Below are 8,122 nucleotides of genomic sequence, written 5' to 3'. Positions count from 1 at the left end.
TTTGCCTCTCTGTAACCACTAACCATTCAGCATTAGAAATAGGAGATAGGCAAGAGACTTGAAATTGTTCAGTCCAGAATGTGGCACTGTGGAACAAGAGAATGCATCGGGGGAGGGGGAGGGGGATGTGAATGGCAAATGGGTAGTGAGGGGTGGGTTCAATTCTGGATCAAGAAGGTAATCCAAGCATTGAGACAGAGGGCAGGGCTGAAATAATTAATAAACACTTTATCAGTCTAAATCAACAAAGAGAATGCTGGCAAAATATCAGGAAAAGCAAAAGTAGTCGTGATGACGGATGAGTTGAAATCTGATAAAGGAAGTCATTAGAAAGGCTGGTTCTGTTTAAAGTAAATACGTTACCATATCCAGATGGGATGCTGGCTGAAGGAGTTGAGACTCAAGATTGCAAAAGAGCTTGCCATAATTTTCCAGTCCTCTGTAGTTACAAGGGAGGTAACAGAGGACTGGAGAACAGCAAATGTGACTCTCTATTTCAAAAATGGGTATGATGACATAACCTGCAATTTCAAGCCATTCAGTTCAACTTCAGAGGTAGGGAAGCTTGAAGACAACAATCAGAGAAAAAAAAGTAAGCATTTGTAGAAGTTTGGATTAATAAAGGAGAACCAGCAGGGATTTATTAAAGGTAACCTGATTGAATTTCTTGACAAGGTAGCGGAGAAAGTTGATGAGGAGAATGTAGTCTTCTGAATGGACTTGCAAACAGGACTGAACATTGTGCCATCATTACCAAACATTACCACTTCTGATCTTGTGACGAGGTAAAAGTCATTGATGAAGAGGTTGAAGATGGTTGGGCCTGCAATATTGCTAGTAATAGTACAAGAAATTTCTACAGTCATGTCCTGTGCCTATGATAATATATCCCCAACAATCACAAACATCCACTTTGTGCAAAGTATGGTCCTGATGCTCATTGATTTCAGTTATATCAGGGCTATTTGATACTACACTTGTTCAAATACTACTTTGATGTCAAATGTTGTCACTCTCACCTCATCAGTAAAATTCAACCTATTGGTCCATAGGGTGCTGATTTTACCATTTAGAAGAAGAAGTATGTATGCAACTTTCTAAAAAGTTTAAAAATAGCTATGGCAATAATATTATGGGATATTAACTGTCCTAATCTGGAACAGTAGCAAAGGGATGAGTACAGATGGTAGAAAATTCTTGAAATGCATTTAAGAGAACTTTTCAAGAGGAGATGGTACTGAATCTTGTTAAGGGCAAAGATTGATCAGGAGTAATATTTTTAAACTGGTTGAGGCCAATTTTAGCAAGCCAAATGATTTAGCAAAAATGGATGGGAAGCAGCTGAATTGGTATCAGCATGGTGGGAAGGATTCAAGGACAAAGTTTAGATCAAGCATGTTCTGAATAAAATAAAGGGGACAATCCCAAATCCAGATCTTCTTGAATGTAATTAGGAAGGCATAGATACTGTCCGCATGTGGTGGCAGAAGACATGTATAATTCAAAGTGTCTATATTCACAAAAGAGAATAAAGCAGGCATTACCATTAAGCAGGAAGATTATGAAGCATTAAAAATGATAAATATATAAAGAAATGTTATGGGGTCTGGTGTTTTTAAAAGTGGTTTGAATGCCAGGCGTGGATAAAATGTATCCAAGACCATTAAAGGATAAGGGCGGAAATAACATAGACTAGAAATATCTTTGGCCAATCTTCCTTGGCTACGTTCACTGTGCCAGAAGGCTGCAAGTTTGTGAATGCTGTGATATCATTGAAAACAGACAAACTGATAGATTGAGTAATTACAGGTCAGCCAGACTGACAATGGTGGTGGGGAAATTACCAGAAAAACTTGTGAGGGGTGGCATAAATCAGCACTTAGAGAAATAGATTGCATCAAAAGCATGCAGTCTGGATTTGTTAAGGACAGGTCATATCTGACCAAATTGATTCAATTTTTTGGAGGAAGTAAGGAGGAGAGTTAGTAAAAGTAAAACATTTGATGCAGACTATGTAAATTTTGGCATGGTGTGTGACAAATTCCCACATGGTAGATTGATCAGGAAAGTTAAAGCCTACGGGATCCAAGGGAAATTGGCAAGTTGGACTAACATTGCTTGGTGGCGAAAGCAGAGAATCATGGGAGTTTTAGTGACTGGAGATCTGAATGTAAAGGGTTCCATAGATCCCTTGCTCTTTGTGATACATGTTAGTCATTTGAAATTAAATCTAGGAGCCATGATTAGGAAGTTTATATATGATTCAAAATTGCCACTGTGGTTGGCAGTAAGGAAGAAAATTCTAATTTCTGTGATGTCAGGTTGCCCTGTCATGAGCAGCTTTAAAAAAGTTAGATCTCTATACATTCTTTGAAATTTCAAAGAATTAGGGGTGATTTTGTTGAAACATGTAAGAGGGCACGACAAAGTGGATGTTGAAAGTTTCCACTAGTAGGAGAGTCTCAAACAAGGGGAGATTTAAAACTGAGGTGCACAGGAATTTCTTCTCACAGAGGACAGTGAATCTCTTGAATTCTTCACTTTGGAGGGTTGTGGAAGCAAGATCACTGGAGGCAGATAAAGCTTTGCAGGATTGGGGATTTGAGGGTTATGTGTAACTGGCACAGAGGAGGAGTTGAAGCCTGGGGCAGCTCATTCATGATCATATTGGACTTGAAGGGCCAGATAGCCTATTCCTGCCCCTATTTTCTTGTGTTGCAAGATATCAATGAGCTGGTTGGGTAAGCACAAAAGTGGCAAATGTGATTCATTTCAGGTAATCCACAGCTACTGGGTGTGAGGCTGGTTTTCTTTTGAACAATGGAGACCGAGAATATATTTAATTGGAGAATACAACATTATGAGAAACCTAGTCAGGATGAACAGGAAGTACTAATTTCCTTTGGCAAAGAGGTTGATAATGAGGGGATTTAGATTTCAGTTAATCAGTAAAATGATTAAAGGGGAGTTGAGGAAAAATGTTTTCATCCAAAGAGTAGTGGTTGTCTGCAATTCACTGCTTGAAAGAGTACAGGAGACAGAAACCCTCTTTATATTTAAGAGGTACTTGGAAGAACACAGAGACTGTGGAGTGAGAGCTGGGACATGATTGGCCAAACAGCCACTTTGTGTTTCATGAACTTCTATGCTATGATTCTATCAAAAGCCACTCTGACATCTTAAGCAGTTTTAATGGAGGTGAGACCACAATGATTTATTATATACTGTTCAATATTCTAACAACTTAATATGAATAGACTATTAAATTATTAATAAATATATGTCAAATTTAGTGTCGCTGAGGGGCTACTTATCAATCTGACTACTCTGTCTGATAAAAAGTGTGCAGCTGGAGGAAGTCTTGTGAATACATACCTGAAGGTCAGCAAAGTAACACTTGTTAATTTTAAACACAGGCATTTTCTAGAAAAACTGAGGAAGGTGACCATTCTTTAAAAATAGTTTTCAAGAATTATTTAGCTGAAGTGTGTGAAGAAACAAGAGCATCATTTTGAGGAAATTTATTTTGAGGAAAATATTATTATTGAGTTGCATCCAAGATGTATATGTGACAAAAATAAACCAATTACCAATTAAATGTAGGAAAGATGTGGTGGAGTGATTTCAAGAAAACTACTTTGAATACTCCCACCAATTTTTCCTCTCCATTCTATGTTTTTGTGGATGTCGTGTCTCTGGATTCTTTACCTAACCTTGTATTGAGGAAATGAACAGACTTGTAAACTTGAGAACTCCGGAGAACAAAACTGTTAATCTCGAGGACCTCTGTAGACAGGTTTGACAAACTTCTGCAGACAATTGCTATAGCTCAGGGAGGAGCCAAGCATGTGACTCTGTATTCAACAAACAAGTCATCTTAAAGCCACAGTCACACTTTTGGAATTGATACTAAACACTCCACATCACCCCTCCTCTGCCTGGCTCCATCTACCTGATTTTTATTCCTTGTCTGTCTCCACCTATCACCTACTGGCCTTTGAAATGAGGCCCAAATATTTCCCCTCCACCAATGTACTCACTTACCTCATTCTCATATTGAACAACTTCTCCTTGAATTCACTCACTTTCTCTAAGATATGTCAGTTTTTTTGTATTGTTTCAGTCTTCCTCAGGCCCCCTCCCTCTGTGTTTTTTCTGGTACATGGATGACTGTATTATCAGAGCTTGAAAATGTCATGACTTTTGCTGCCAATTTCCAGCCTGTTCTCACTTTCACCTGGTGCTTATTTGAATCTTCCCTTCCTTTGTGGATCTCTATGTCTTCACTGTGGAGGACGTCAGCAATATACCGGTTAGTCAGGGGTCTTGCGGAATGGAACTGAGTTCAGTTAAGATTACTAGAGAGAAGGTGCTAGGAAAACTAAATGGGCTAAAGACTGATAAGTCTCCTGGACCGGATGAGGTGCATCCCCGGGTTCTGAAGGAGGTGGCTTTAGAGATAGCGGAGGCATTGGTGATAATTTTCCAGGAATCGAGAGACTCCGGCATGGTTCCAGAGGACTGGAGGGTCGCAAATGTAGTTCCGCTGCATAAGAAAGGTGGGAGGCAGCATAAAAGAAATTACAGACCTATTAATCTGACGTCAGTGGTGGGAAAGTTATTGGAATCGATCCTCAAGGATGGGGTTATGGAATACCTAAAGGTGCGAGGCAAGATAGGTCCAAGCCAACATGGTTTTGTGAAGGGAAGATCCTGCCTGACCAACCTATTGGAGTTTTTTGAAGAAATCACAGGTAGGGTGGATAAGGGTGAGGCGGTAGATGTTGTGTATTTAGACTTTCAAAAGGCCTTCGACAAGGTGCTGCATAAGAGACTGATGAGAGGTCATGGAATTACAGGTAGGATAACAGAATGGGTGGAGCATTGGCTGGTTGGCAGGAAGCAAAGGGTGGGAATAAAAGGATCTTGTTCAGGTCGGCTACCGGTTATTAGTGGTGTTCCGCAGGGGTCGGTGTTGGGGCCGCTTCTTTTTACCCTGTACATTAACGATTTGGATGATGGAGTAAATGGTTTTGTGGCTAAGTTTGCGGATGACACCAAGATAGGTGGAGGAGTAGACAGTATTGAGGAGACTGGAAGGTTGCAGAGAGACCTAGATAGTTTAGGAGAATGGGCAAGGAAATGGCAGATGAGATTCAATATTGAGAAATGTGCAGTTGTACACTTTGGAAAATGAAATAAACGGGCAGATTATTATCTAGAAGGAGAGAAAATTCAAAGTACAGAAGTACAGAGGGACTTGGGGGTACTCGTGCAGGATACTCTAAAGGTTAACCACCAGGTCGGATCAGTGGTAAAGAAAGCGAATGCTATGTTGGCATTCATTTCGAGAGGTATAGTGTATAAAAGTAAGAAAGTCTTGATGAGGCTCTACGGGGCACTAGTGAGGCCTCATTTGGAATACTGTGCACAGGTTTGGGCCCCATATCTTAGGAAAGATGTGCTGATGTTGGAGAGGGTTCAGAGGAGATTTACGAGGATGATTCCTGGAATGAAAGGGCTTATGTATGATGAGCGTTTGTTGGCTCTTGGACTGTACTCACTGGAGTACAGAAGAATGGGAGGGGACCTCATAGAGACATTTAAAATGTTGAAAGGACTGGACAGAGTAGATGTGGTCAAGCTGTTTCCCTTGGTGGGTGAGTCCAGGACCAGAGGGCACAATCTTAGAATTAGAGGGTACAGGTTTAAAACAGAGATGAGGAGAAATTTCTTTAGCCAGAAGGTGGTGAATTTGTGGAATTCCTTGCCACATACAGCAGTGGAGGCCAGATCATTGGAGGCATTTAAGGAAGAGATAGATAGATATCTAAGTAGTTGGGGTATCAAGGGATATGGGGATAAGGCCGGAAATTGGGATTAGGTTTCTTTTTCCCCCTCCCCCAATTTCTCATTTCTTTTTCTTCTTTCCCTTTCTTTGGAGCAGGCTCGATGGGCCGAATGGCCTAAGTCTGCTCCCTTGTCTTGTGATCTTGTGATCTTAGGGCATAAAGTTAATGGCAAACATGCATTACAAGCTCCCAGAGCTATCTTGTTTATACTTCCTCCCATCCTGTGCCCTTTAAACACTACATTCTATTCACCCGGTTGCTCCATCTCTGTTGTTGCTGCTCTAATAAGGAGACTATTCACACAGATGCCTCTGAGATGCCTTCCTTCTTCCTTAACTGTGGCTTCCCCTCTACCATAGTTGACAGAGCCCTTGGCTGCATCTCAGTTATTTCTTGCACCTTTACTCTCAACAACTCTCCTCCCAGACTGAGCAAGGACAGAGGTCCCCTGGTCCTTACCTTCCACCCACAAGACTCAGCATTCAATGGATCATTCTTAGCAACTTCTGACACCTTTTCATCACCCCTCTCCTTTCAGCATTCCTAAGGGACTGTTCCTATTGTGATTCCTTGGTCTGATCTTCTGTCTCCAGTAACACCTTCCTCCCCTTCTCTCAGCACTTTCCATCCAAATGCAGGAGATGCAACACCTGCCCTTTTACCTTGTCCCTTCCCACCATCCAGGCTCTCACCAGTTGCGGGGGGGGGGGGCGCGGTTGGGGTGGTTGGGGTGGTGGGGTGGTGATGGTGGGGGGTGGTGGTGGGGGCTGGTGTTGGGGGGGTGGTGGTGGTAGTAGGGTGGTGGTGGTGGTGGGGGGTGATGGGGTGGTGGTGGGGGGTGGGGGGTGGGGTGGTGGACGGTGGGTTTTGGCGGTGGGGGGTAGTGGTGGTTAATGTTAGAGTGGGAAGCTGAAGCTTTGGCTCAAGAGGAGTGGTCAGTGTTAGAGTGGGGAGCTGAGGCTTTGGCATGAAGAGGCAGAGTAAGTGGGCCAGGTGTTGGGATTGAGAGCAGTTCTTTAGGAAAAAAGGTTTCAATGAGAAGGCACAAGTGAGTGCAGGTAAGATTTTATTTTGTTGTCATTCTCTACTTAGCTTTGGTTCAGGAGGCTTCAGCGAGTGGAGGCTAATGTGAGGTGTCTTATTGCACAGCTAGAGCAGTGGGAATGGTGGTCAGGGCAGTGGCCTGCTGCTCTTTCAGGATGTGGGAAGTTAGGGAGACCTCCCGTGTCCCTGATGACTGCTTCTGTGAGAAGTGCATCTGGCTGCAACTCCTGACAGACTGTGTTAGGGAACTGGAGCTGGATGAACTCTGCATCATTCAGGAGGCTGAGGGGTTGATAGACAGGAGTTACCAGGAGGCAGTCACACCTCGGTTACAGGACGCAGCTAGCTGGGTGACTGTCAGGAGAGGGAAAGGGAACAGGCAGTCAGTGCAGGGTTCCCCTCCATAATAAGCATACTGCTTTGGATACTGTTGGGGGGAGAGGGAGGTAACGACCTACCAGGAGAAAGCTGCAGTGGCCAGGTCTCTGGCACTGAGTCTAGCACTGTGGCTTGGAAGGGGGGAGAAGGGGTGTGTGGTAGTGATATGGGATTCATTGGTTAGGGGAACAGACTGGAGATTCTGTGGACAAGAATGAGACTCCCAGATGGTATGTTGCCTCCCAAGTGCCAGGGTCAGAGCCAGAGCCAGAGCAGCCCACCACTACCCCTCTACCACCTTGCACCACCACCACCACCACCAACCTCCCCCCACCTGGTGAGCAGCCAGGAGGGTGAGCAGCCAGAAGTCGTGGTACACATTGCTACCAATGACATAGATGGATAAGGGATGAGGTCCTGAAGAGTGAATATAGGGAGTTAGGAAGGAAGCTAAAAAGCAGGACCTCAAGGGTAGTAATCTCTGGATTGCTGCCTGTGCCACACACCAGTGAGGGTAAAATAAGGAGAGAGCACAAATGAATGTGTGGCTGAAGAGTTAGGGCAGGGTTGCAGATTTGTGGATCACTGGGATCTCTTCTGGCAAAGGTATGACCTGTAAAAAAGGATGGGTTGCACCTGAACTTGAGCGGGATCAAAGTCCTTGTGGGCAGGTTTGCTAGAGCTGTTGGGGAAGGTTTAAACTAGGCTGGCAGGGTGATGGGAACCAGAGTGTAAAGTCAGCACGAAGCAGTTGGTGTAAAGGTAGATGCAATGTGCAGAGAGGATAGGCAGTGGATAGGGCATAACTACAGTCAGTTGGATGCATTGAAATGTGTTTACTTTAATGT

This window comes from Pristis pectinata, chromosome 8 (assembly GCF_009764475.1).
Source record: "Pristis pectinata isolate sPriPec2 chromosome 8, sPriPec2.1.pri, whole genome shotgun sequence".
Classification (NCBI taxonomy): Eukaryota; Metazoa; Chordata; class Chondrichthyes; order Rhinopristiformes; family Pristidae; genus Pristis; species Pristis pectinata.
This window is presented reverse-complemented; position numbering follows the sequence as displayed.